Below are 12,440 nucleotides of genomic sequence, written 5' to 3' on the forward strand. Positions count from 1 at the left end.
GGCCGGCGCCGCCTTCTGGATCACCATCGCCACGAGCCGGTACCAGGGCCCCGTGCACTTCGCGCTCTTCGTGTCGGTGCTCTTCTGGCTGCTGACCCTGGGCCTCTACTTCCTCACTCTGCTGGGCAAGCACGAGCTGGTGCCCGTGCTGGGCTCGCGCTGGCTCGTGGTCAACGTGGCGCACGACCTGCTGGCGGCCGCGCTCTACGGCGCCGCGACGGGCATCATGATCTCCCAGACGCAGAGCCACAGCTACTGCAACCTCAAGGATTACCAGATGGCCTGCGCCTACCACGCCTTCCTGGCGGCCGCCGTCTGCGGTGGCCTCTGCCTCGGCCTCTACCTGCTCTCGGCGCTCTACGGCTGCTGCCGCCGCTACCAGGGGGAGCAGGAGGTGGCGTGAGCCGCCGCGCCGCGGGGCGGGGACCCTCCCGACACCGACGCCCCCGTCCTTCCTGCCGCCGCCGCCGCCCCGCGCCCGTGCGCCCCGGCACCCACCCGTTGCCCCGCGCTCCCGCCGCCGCCCGCGCCCAGGCGCCCTGGCCCTCAGTTCCCGCCCGACGGCAGCGCCGCCGCCCACGCCGTTCGTTTCCAGGGACCCGGGCAAGGCCACGTCCGAGGAGGTGGCCCCCACGCTCAGCCTGGCCGCCCGAAGCGAAACCTCGCGGTTCCTCGTTCCCTTCCCTGCCGAGAGCGAGACGTGTACAGGCGCCGCGTAGATCCGGGGGAGGCTCCCAATTGGAACGAGCGTTTGGCTGCGCCACTGCCCCCTCCTTCCCCACCCCGCGGTCGGAAGAGCACCCCCGTTCCCTGGTCCCTCTTCCAGCCTCGAGTGCCGTGAAGGGCAGGCTCGCAGCCGCGGACGGAGCTGGGGACAGGCCTCCACGGGTCCTGGGACGAGCGAAGAGTTTTCGTTTTCGTTTGGGATTGTGTGAGCATCCAGCGCAGTCTGTGCTGTGACGTTGGGGTGGGGCCTGTCTGCAGAGGTGAGGTTGGATTGGAAAGGCCCGCGGGCTGCACCTTTGCACCTTTGGAGTCTTCTCTCCCTCTGCCTGCTCAGCCTTTGTCCTCGCGGTTCTTGGAGGCCAGGCCCGAATGCACACGACTTTCCCAGGCCTCACCTTACCAGCCTTCCTCTCAGGGGCTTCTACTCCACCACCCCCCACCTCCCAGTTTCTTTTTGCCTTAGGGATCCCACAGGACCGTAAGGAATGTCAGGGTGAGCCTCACCCCTTGCTCTTGGGAAAGCCGGAATAAGATTGGAACCCCGTTGCGGACTCCCATTAGAACCCTGTTTCCAGACTCCCAGTCCAGCAGTTTACATTAGAGCAGTGGGTGTTCCCAGGAGCCCTAGCTCAGGAGCTATCCTCTAAAAGGGGGCTTCACTGCCAAATGGGTTTCTCAAAGGTGCTATCTCCTCTTGGAGATTCACGAGGCTCGTTAGCATATCAAAGGTTCTGAGAAGTCCGGCTGTAAAAGAAGCCCCAGTAATTTAGTTTACAGTGTTAACTGCCTCTGGACCTGGACCAATTAGTTTTTGCCACCTAAGGCTTCCAAGCATCCCTGTGCGGGCCTGGCTGTCATTCATTCCTAAGGGATACAACCCACTGGCTACAGTATGATTGAAGATCTGGGGTGCTCCTTTTATTTACCAGGGAATTTCTGTAGCTGAGGGAGGGCCTGACCCAGTGAGGGAGAAGATGGCTGTCCCTGCCAGGCCCCTGAGACCTGGGAACTGGTGGATCTGAACATTCCTCTACTTTGTTTGCAAAATGAAGCCAAAGTCATCCAGGTGGTTTCCAAGTCAATTGGAGCATTACCTGTAAGAGATGCTGGCATTGACTGTGACCAACTGGCGGGAGTGGGGCACAGTCACCAAAGAGCAGAAAACTCCCAAGCTGGGGTGAACAGCTGGCCCAGCCTCCGTAAGGTAAGGTGCTTCTTGATTTTTCTGGAGGGGTGATAGGCCTTGGAATGAAACACACAGAGCTCCCTTTTCTGAAAGTTAAGAGGTTTTTATTCAGAGCAAGTTGGGCAGGTGGCCACAGTGTCCCAAGAGTTGTGCTAATTCAGCCTTTATGCTAAATCCTTCAAAGATCTGCTCTTTGAAAAAGTTCAGCCACGTCTGGATTAGAAACTAGAATAGGGATGGCCAGAGTGTGTTTGCGTGAGTGTGTTTTTAAAGCCTAGGCAGAGAGGTGTGAGGCTTTGCTGTTGCATTTGTGAAGGTCTGGATGGGAGTGTGGAGGGTCACAGCATCTATCCAGGGCTCCTTTGTGCCTGGCACTGCCTGAGGCACGTGCCATGTGTTTCGTTCTCTGAACAACCATACTGAGGTGAGTTCCGGTGCTCCCATGTTGCCTAGGAGGGAGGTGAGGCACAGAGAGGTTAAGTATCTTGCCCAGAGTCTCCCAGTTGGTGACTGGGGAGCTCGGATCTGGACTCTGGCAGTTTGGTCTCTTCAGGACCGGGCTGGACTGTGTACAGTAGGGAGTCAATACGTGTTAGATGCTGTTAATGTGGTTACTTTAAAAAAAAAGTTGGGGTGAAGTATAAATATACATAGCATAAAATTGACCATTCAACCATTTTAAAGGGTACAATTGGGTGGCATTAAGCATTTTCACATTGTTGTGCAGCTGTCACCCACCATCCATCTTCAGAACGGCTTTCATCTTGCAAAACTGAAACTCTGTCCCCGTGAAAATTGTGGTTATTTTTGTGGTTGTTGTTGTTACTGTTATCTTCTGCCCTTTGGGAAATCCTGGAACACCGAGCCCTTCGCTGTCTCATTTAGGCTGGAGTCCTGCTGCCTTACTCCGGGAGGGGCACCGGTTCCTTCAGCTCACACCACTGGTGCCAGCCAGAGCCTGGGGCTGGGCTTTGCCGGGGTACTTGGAGGTGCGTGGGATGCCCAGTGACTTCGGTTCTTCTGTTGCAGGTTTCCACGTTGCTGAGGCCGTGGAGGTTCCCGTAGCCGGTCATGCGGTCATGCGACCTCTCCCCCCGGGCTTGCTTCCCTGGGCAGGGGACGCCTTTCTGGCCTGGGCCAGCAGAGGGCTGCGGAGTGGGGAGAGCCAACGACGACCTCTGCCCAGCAGCTTTCCTCCAACACTATCCAGTGGGAGATCCGAGATGAGTGAAGATTCGTTTTACTGTAACACAAGAGAAATCCTGATTCTCCTTGTGCTGACTTACTTGGGCACGAGATTCCAGACACCTGGAACTGAGCCATGCACCTCTGTGCTCTAAACAGTGGGTTTTGGCTCCAGCTTTTTTTTTTTTTTTTCTCTTTTTTCAGATCACCATTTAAGCTGCGTATTCAGCTCAGAACCAGCCCCCCGAGGATCTCTTCTTAGCCCCCCTGCTCACGGTGCTCTGTCTGTGGCCAGGCGACCTTACTCAGGAGTAGACATCTCCTTGGCCTTCCTTCATGCTACCTTATCCATCCAGATGTGCCTGAAACATTCCAGAGCTCACTGGCTCTTCTAGATGTGCCTTCCTGCTTGGCCTCCAGCTGCCTCTCGAGATGTGAGAAGGACCTGTAAAACGGCCCCCTCCCCCACCCCCACCCCCTCCTTCCCCTTGAGACCCTGTACCCTGGAAAGGGCTACCTGACCTGGCCCAGAATTTTTGAATACTGGAGGCAGTCTCATTGGCCTCCCTCATTAGACTCCAGGATTCAGTCCAGCCCGAGACCACTGTGGGCTCCTACCAGTCCAAAAGTCTAGGACCGCTTGCGGACCCAGGAAAGGAATTTTCTAGTGTTCTACAAAGGCCAATAGAGAGGGTGGGAGTGGGTGGGGTGAGGGCCGGTGGCGAAAGGGGACCAATGTGCCTCATTTAATAGTTTAGTTGTGATGACTAATTTGCTTTTCTGAATAAAGTTTGGTTTGTCTGATCTTGGTGTATGTGTCTTCCCTCCTGGCCTCCTGCAGTAACTCCGTGTACTGGGTGCTCCCGGCCTCCCTCCATCTTCTCATTATGCCGCACTGTCCTTTTGTCTGCGTCCCCAGCTTCCGATTTCCTTCTGGGAGGAAAAGAAACATGAGTTCATGGCTTTTCAGCTCACTTAGGGCAGGACACAGGGACCAAAGGGAAGAAAACTGCCTGTGTCTGCCCCTGACAAAAGCTGGTGGGAATTCCAGAGGCTCCTATCCTGGCTCTCAATGGTCCCTCTGTTGTCGGAAGCTCCACTGCCCAACTGGCAGGCACGGAATGACTGTGGTTATGGAGCCAAAGAGTCCTGTTCTTATCCGACTCCGGTATTTTGCAGAAAGGGGAATGAACCCCAGGGTGGAGTGGCAGCTTGCCTCATGTCACAGAGCTGAGCGGGGTCTCTCGGGGCTCAGGCTCCGGTGCTCTGGCATTGCCTCCTGGACACACCCTACCTGCTTTCCTCTGGGTTCCAGCCACGCCCCGGTAAAGAGATGTTTTGGAAAGGGCAGGAAAGAGGAGTTAGCAGGCTTCCTTGCCAGCTGCTCCTTCCTGTGCCCTGAACCTGAAGTCTGCAGCCAGAACACAGTATAATACTGGCAGATTGCAAAACTCACTTAGAACAGCTCCAGGCAGGGATCTGACGCTGGGTGTGTTCACACACCCTTCATGGTTTGGATTTCCAGGGTTGAGCTGAGCATCCGACTTTGGCGCAGGTCGCACGGTTCACGGGTTCGAGCCACGCGTTGGGCTCTGTGCCGACAGCTCAGAGCCTGGAGCCTGCTTCAGATTCTGTCTCCCTCTCTCTCTGCCCCTCCCCTGATCACACTCTGTCTCTCTCTCAAAAATAAATAAGCTGTAAAAAAAGAAAAAAAATTATGCTTCTCCTTGCGTGACCTTGTTTGATCTAGTCAACAATCTTAATGGTTGGCATTGTCAACCCCAGTTAATGGGGAAATAGAGCCTCAGAAGAAGGGCCTTATCCATGGTCACACAGCTGACAGCGGTAGGACTGGGACTGGGAGGTAGATGTTCTCTCACTACCCTTGGCAGCTGGTAAGTCCTTGTTGTCCTCTGGCATCTCTGAAGTTTAGGTGGAGTTTGGTTTTCACTCTTGGAGACCAGGTGTTCAGGAATGGTCTAACCTGACATTTCCTGCTCATGGGGGGGAGGGCACTTTGAAATAAGACACTGCTCTTCAAGGACATAATTGAGCCCATTTGAGTCTGGGGAACCCGAGGGATTTGCTCATTTATGTCTATTACTTTTCCTGTTTTTCTAAGGATGGGGTGGGGTGGTCAGTGGTGAAAAAGGAAAGCTAATAAACCTTCGTTTTCAGGGATAAAAGGGAAGAGCAGGGGTGTGAGAGAGAAAGGTCTGGTTAGCACCATTGGTTTACATTTTTATTGTTTTATTTGTTACGGTAGTTACTTGTAAAAGAAAGTACCAATATATACCCATTAAAAAAATTCAACTATACAGAAGGATACAAAGTAAAAAGAGAAGCCATTCAATCATCCTAATCTCAAACCCTAGAGATAAACTATTGCTAACTATTAATTCCCCTTTAATTTTTATAACTAATGAAACTTCTATGGATCTGTGTGCACACACGTGTATACATATATACATTAGACTCTTCTACAACCTGCTCTTTAAAATTAATGATAATATAATTCTAACCCTTTCTAAATGTCCATGTAAATAGGGACTGCCAAGAATTTTTTTGTACTTTGTGGAACCTTTGTAAATTTCTCACATTGGTTAACTTTGTCACTCCCTTGGCTGCTTCCTGTAGAGATCTTAGTAAAACCCTTAAAAGGGGGTGGGTCCTCTTTTACAGATGAGTGAATGGAGGCTTAGGAGGGGATGGGACTCTCCAGGTCTGTGCTCTCTGTACCTCAACACGGCCAAGAGTAGCAAGGAGCGAAAGGACCACCGGGCTGGCTGCATTCCACTTCATAGCCAGTCTTGGGGGAGAGGAACACCAGGGACCAGGGTGAGGGGACAGCTGAAAAGAAGTGGGGAGGGCCTGAGGCTCTCTGGGCCCTGTAAGGCAAGGGAGAGGTATGTTGGGGCGGTGGCCAGAACCCAGAGGAGGGCACCTGGCAGAGCCAGCAGGAAGGTGTGGAACACCCACACGAAATCCCGGTTAGGTTCCTCATCTGGGTTCCATTTTGCTGCCCCGTCCCACAACCCCATTCCTTTTGAACTGGATGGCTATTTGGGATGCCACAGGCACCAAGGCTGTGATGGTCCTTCCTCAGCACTGAGATTAGGGCAAGCTTCCAGAGTCAGTTCCTCTGCAGGCTCTTATCTGTATCTCCCCCAGGCTGAATGCAGGGTCTCCTTGCTGCCGTCTCCAGGAGTCCTGATGGGGCGCTCTGATGCCCCACTTTGTAAAGTGCTTCTTCTTCCTCTTCTTCTTCTCCTTTTCCTTTTCCTCCTCCTCCGTCTTCTTTTAAGTTTATTAGTTTATTTATTTGGAGAAACGGAGAGAGCTCAAACGGGGAAAGGGCAGAGAGAGAAAAGGAGAGAATCCCAAGCAGAGCCCAGTTCGGGGCTCGAACTCACAAACTATGAGATCAAGAGTCAGATGCTTAACGACTGAGCCTCCCAGGCACTGCATAAAGTACTTCTTGGTCAAGGTTGGCAAGAGGGGAGAAAGGGAGCTAACTTGCCAAAGTGGCTGCAATGAACCAAGAACAAGGAGAATGAATACCTCATATAACATCTCTTAGCAACCTCACAAGCCCAAGAAGTATTAAATACCTCCATTTGCTGGACGTGGAGATAGGCTCAGAAGGGTAAGCTGATTTCCCCAGGTCACTTGACTCAAGTGACAGTAACAAGATTCAAACTCAAGTCTGTGCTACCATGCCATACTGTTTCAGAGGATTTCCGAGCAGAAAAACTGTTTCTTCCTGCCATCCAAAGACCCTATCTAGAGCTACGCTGGAGTTTGTATAGTTTATATTTTGAGCTAAGGCAGGCAGGAAAGCCTGTGAAGAAAGTTATATCGTTACAAATCCAAATTATGTCAGTTACTCTCTTCTCAGTAGACGATGAAGTCAGGTTTAATCAGCTCCCTATGCTGAAACCACGCTTCGGATTCCTGGAGACAGTCTCTCTGTCTGCCTGATGTAAGAAGGACTAAGACTGCCCCTGCACTCAGCCCCCCCTTCCTCTTGAGGCCTCATGCGGTACGTATGGCCACCTGACCTGATCCCAAACGTGGATACAGAACCCTCTGCCTTTCGAAATCTTGTTCTGTGCTCTGTGCTGTCTCCTGTGTTCCCCTGGGCAGTTAATATGACTGGCTCTGATTTTTAGGTGAGCTCATCCTGTGATGTCAGAAGTGAGGCCAATCTCTTATTGTCTGCTCCTAGGCCTTTTACTAAAACTCTTCATGTCACTTTCATCACTTACTATAGGGAGTTAACGCGGGTGGCTACCTCACTGGTCTGTGGGAAGGGCTCACTGAGACGATGCACCCAGATCAGAGGGCCTGGTGACTGATCACTGCAGGTCAGCTCTCAGCTATGTAACGTTGACCTGGAGAGGGGAGGAGGGCTTCGGATATAATGCTTATAAAATGCTGAGCCTGAGCCACAGTAAGTGCTCACGAATGTTAGGTCCCTTCTCCCCAACTCCACCCTGGCTCTCTCCCCACCTGAGAAATGACAATCTCACCAGCCATGGATTGATCCCTCTACTGTTCTTTCTTGCGTTCAGATTTGAATTTTCTTGAAAGACAGCACAGAAGTGTTAAAAATTAGTTATCTGTGTGAAGGTCGGGACCTTCTTCTTTTCCCGAGGATCCGAGGGCCTTCTTTGCTTTCCTTTTTATTTGTTGCTTTTTCCAGTCCTGGGAGCCTGCTTTGTGCTCCAAGCCGTATCCCCTTCTGCCTCCTTTTGGCCTGGAAGGAGGACTCCCTATTCTCTAGTTTCTTTAAGTTCTAGTCTATCTGGAGAGAGATGAGCTGACCATGGATTCTCAGTGCCAGCAGTGAGATGTTCACAGACTCCCCTCATTATGTTTGCAGGCTCCTTCATGTGTTTGCAGTCAAATCAAACTTTGTCCAGGCGCGGGGGGGGGGGGGCGGGGGGGGTTTCTACGTGGTTGGCTTCCCTAGCTATTTCGTATCTGGGCATTTCACAACATGTCTTTCCTCACTTCCCTGGTAAACTGTAAACTTTGCTGTATTTATTGGCTTGTCACCTTCTCCTCCCAGCCATCCCTAGGAACCTGCAGGGTTTGTTTTTTCTTTTCAGTTAAAATGATGAACTCCTGGGGCGCTGGCTCGGTTGGTAGAGCATGTGACTCTTGATTTTGGGGTTGTTAAGTTCAAGCTCCTTGTTGGATGTAGAGATTACTTAAAAATAAGGTGCCAGGGGCGCCTGGGTGGCGCAGTCGGTTAAGCGTCCGACTTCAGCCAGGTCACGATCTCGCGGTCCGGGAGTTCGAGCCCCGCGTCGGGCTCTGGGCTGATGGCTCAGAGCCTGGAGCCTGTTTCCGATTCTGTGTCTCCCCCTCTCTCTGACCCTCCCCCGTTCATGCTCTGTCTCTCTCTGTCCCAAAAATAAATAAACGTTGAAAAAAAAAAATAAGGTGCCAGAAGACCTAGGTGATGTAGTGTTTTTGTAGTGACCATGATAGTAATGACAATACTATTGTCGATAATGGCATTAGTAGTAATAAAGATTACACAATGTCCCCGTATTCTTGTATTCACAGTTTGCAAAGTATTTTTACATCATTATTTCATCCCATCCTTATATGAACAGATAAACAGTTCAGATAATACCTGCATTTTGTAGGGGCGCCTGGGTGGCTCCATCAGTTAAGCATCTGACTTCGGCTCAGGTCATGATCTCACGGTTGATGAGTTCCAGCCCCACATCGAGTGAGCTTGAGCCCCGCGTCACGTGAGCCCCGCGTCACGTGAGCCCCACTTCTCTCTCTCTCTTACCCCTGTCTGCCCCTCACTCACTTGCCCTCCTTTCTCTAAAAAAAAAAAAAAAAACAATAACTGCATTATGTAGATGATGCTCAGAAGGGTGAAGTGTTTGCCTAGATATTTCTTTTTTTAAACAGGTTTATTAGGATATACTTGATGCACATTAAACTGCCCGTAGTTTAAATGTACACTTTGATAATTTTTGACATACGTATACACTCATGAAATCATCACCACAATTAAGACAGTACATATATCCACTGTGTTTTTTATTTTTTTAATTTTTTTATTAAAGTAATCTCTACACCCATCACGGGGCTAAAACTCACAACCCTGGGACCAAGAGTCCCATGTTCCACCCACTGAGCCAGCCAGGCGCCCTGACATTAAACATATCCACAATGCCCAAAAGCTCCCTTGTGCCCCTTGATAATTCCATCCCATCTCCCCTACCCCCAAGCAACCACTGATCTACTTTATGTGACTATAGATTAGTTTATATAAACATAATATATATGTATGGTATATGCTTTTTTTTTTTTTTCTGGGCGGAAGGGGAGGTATTTGGCTCCTTTTAATGCAATAATTTTGAGATTCATTCATGGTACTATGGTAATAATAGTTCATTCATTCCTATTGCTGAGTATCATTCCATTGTATGAATATATTATAATTTGTTTATCCATCCTCCTGTTGATGGACATTTGTGTTGCTTCAAATTTTGGTTATTGCAAGGAAAGCTGCTGTGAATGTTCAGGTACCAAGCTTTGTGTGGACATATGACTTCATTTCTCTTGTATAAATAGTTAGCGGTGGAAGGGTCAGTCACGTGGTAGGTGTACTTTTATTGTTTTTAAATTGGCTATGTTCAGGTGATACTGTTTGTGTGTGTGCACTATTATCTGGCACTTGTATCAGTGATGGTAATTCTGGACTCACAAATAAATTGAGAAGGTTTCCATCTTGTTCTGTTTGGAATAGTTTAACTATATCATTTTATTGATGGACTTGATAAAAATTGTCTACAAAATAATCTGGGCCTGATGCCATTGAGGAAGTTTATTTGTTAATTTTTTTATTTAAAAAAAAAGTTTTAATGTTTATTTTTGAGAGAGAGAGAGAGAAAGAGAGAGAGAGAGAGAGAGAGAGAGAGAGCAGTGGAGGGGCAGAGAGAGAGGAAGACAGAGAATCCAAAGCAGGCTCCAGGCTCTGAACTGTCAGCACAGAGCCCGATGTGGGGCTCAAACCCACAAACCGTGAGATCAGGACCTGAGCCCAAGTTGGGCACTGAACCAACTGAGCCACCCAGGTGCCCCTGTTAATTCTTCAATTTCTGTAATGGTAAATGGTCTATTCAGGGTTTTTGGTGGGTTACCTACTGCAGTGCATTGGTAGCATATTTACTCAAGTAGTCTCCCATCTAATTCTCCAATATGTAATTAGAACTTTTTTTCTTTAAAGTAATGTCTACGCCTAATATGGGGCTTGAACTTACAACCTTGAGATCAAGAGTTGTGTGCTCTACGAATTCAGCCAGCCAGGTGACTGTAGAATTAGAACTTTTTGAGGGAAGAATTCCAGGCTATTCATTTCTATATTCCCCATGAAAGGCACATAATAAATAGCCATTCAGTGGAATAAATGAATATTGATGTTTAACTGCTGTAATAAATATCTCCCAACAATTCAGTAGCTTAATTTAATAAAAATCTCTTTGTTATTCACGTACAAATCTATTCCTCACCTAACTGTCCATTGTGGGTATCCCAGGTCAGTGGGAGCCTTCCCACTGTGATGATTCAGGACTCAGGCTCCTTCCACTATGTGGCCTGGCCATTCCCTCTGCGTTGAGCTGGCGTTTGGGAGAAGAGAGGAAGGAGTAGGTTTCTGACTTTTAAATGCCTTGGTCTAGAAGTGACACTCAATGCTTCCATTCACATCCTTTGGTGAGTCACGTGACCCAATCTATATGCAGCAGGGAGGCTGGGAAATGTAGTTCCTGGCTGGGCCTCGGCTGCCCAGCTGCAACTCTATACCATGAAGTGGCGAAAGAGACTTTTTAGTGGACAGTTAACTGTCTCCTTCACAGGAGGCCACAAAGTTTTATTGCTGAGGTTTTTCACTGCTTTGCTCTGTGAAGCTTTTTTTTGCTTGTGTTTGATGAATGGCTGTTTTCATGGCTGCCAAGAGCTATTGAGTAAGAATGTAACTGCAGACATTCATTTCCTTGCTGTGTTTGTCTGACAACTCACTGTCTCACAGCTGGAAAACTCATTACTCATGGGTACTTCTTTCCCAGGTACAAGAACATAAAGATGTATTTATTGAACTCTTTTCAGAGCAATGGCGATGAGCTATTAATCAAAAACTATACTCAAATATTAAGTGTAAATACTAGAGAAAATGCAAATATTAAAGACAACCTAAAAATACATACCAGTCAAGTATTTCATTTCACTCACTTTTTAATTGAAATATAATTCATATAACACAAGATTTCACACAACATAACATAAGAAGTCTCATTTTTAAAGTGTAAAATTCAGGGGTTTTAGTATACTCACAACGTTGTGCAACCATCACCACTATCCAATTCCAGAACATTTCCATCATTCCAAGAAGAAACCCTGTAACTGTTAGAAGTCACTCCCAGTTCCTGCCCTTCCCTCTCGCCCCCAGTGCCTGGCAACCGCTAATATACTTTCTGTCTCCATAGGTTTGTCTGTTGTGAACATTTCATGTAAATAGATTCGTACAACACGTGGCCTTTGTGTCAGTTTCTTTCATGCAGCATACCGTTTTCAAAGTTCATCCTTGTTGTAGCTCGTACGAATACTTCATTTCTTTTTGCAGCTGATTTAATATTTCATTGAATGGATATATTCCACTTTGTTTACACATCAATCTTTCATTTAAAGATTTTTAATTGTGGGGGCCTGGCTGGCTCAGTCCGTTAAGTGTCCGACTTTTGATTTTGGCTCAGGTCATGATCTCACTGGGTGTGGGATCAAGCCTCATGTCAGGCTGAGCGTGTGGGCCCTGCCTGGGATTCTCTATCTCCCTCTCTCTGTCCCTACCCTGTTTGCACACCGTCTCTCTCAAAATAAATAAATAAATAAATATTAAGGAATTTTAATTGTGGCCAGATACATATAAAATGTACCATCTTAACCATATTTTAAGTGTTCAGTTCAGCAGTATTAAAGTATGTTCACATCGTTTGTGCAGCCATCTCCAAACGCTTCTCGTCTTGCAAAATTGACAATCGATTTCCATTAAACAATAACACCCCACTCTCCCCTCCCTCCAGCCCCTGGCATTTGTATTCTACTCTCTGTCTCTATGAATTTGACTACTTTAGGGACCTTGTATAAGTGGAATTGTACAAACTTGTTGTTTTGTGGCTGGCTTATTTCACTTAGCATTCATGTCCTCAAGGTTCATTCATGTTGTAGCATGTGTCAGAATTTTCCTACTTTTTCAAGGCTGAATAATCGTTTATTGTATATATATATATATATATATATATATATATATATATAT

Source organism: Herpailurus yagouaroundi, unplaced genomic scaffold (genome assembly GCF_014898765.1).
Source record: "Herpailurus yagouaroundi ecotype Mexico unplaced genomic scaffold, PumYag 163, whole genome shotgun sequence".
NCBI lineage: Eukaryota > Metazoa > Chordata > Mammalia > Carnivora > Felidae > Herpailurus > Herpailurus yagouaroundi.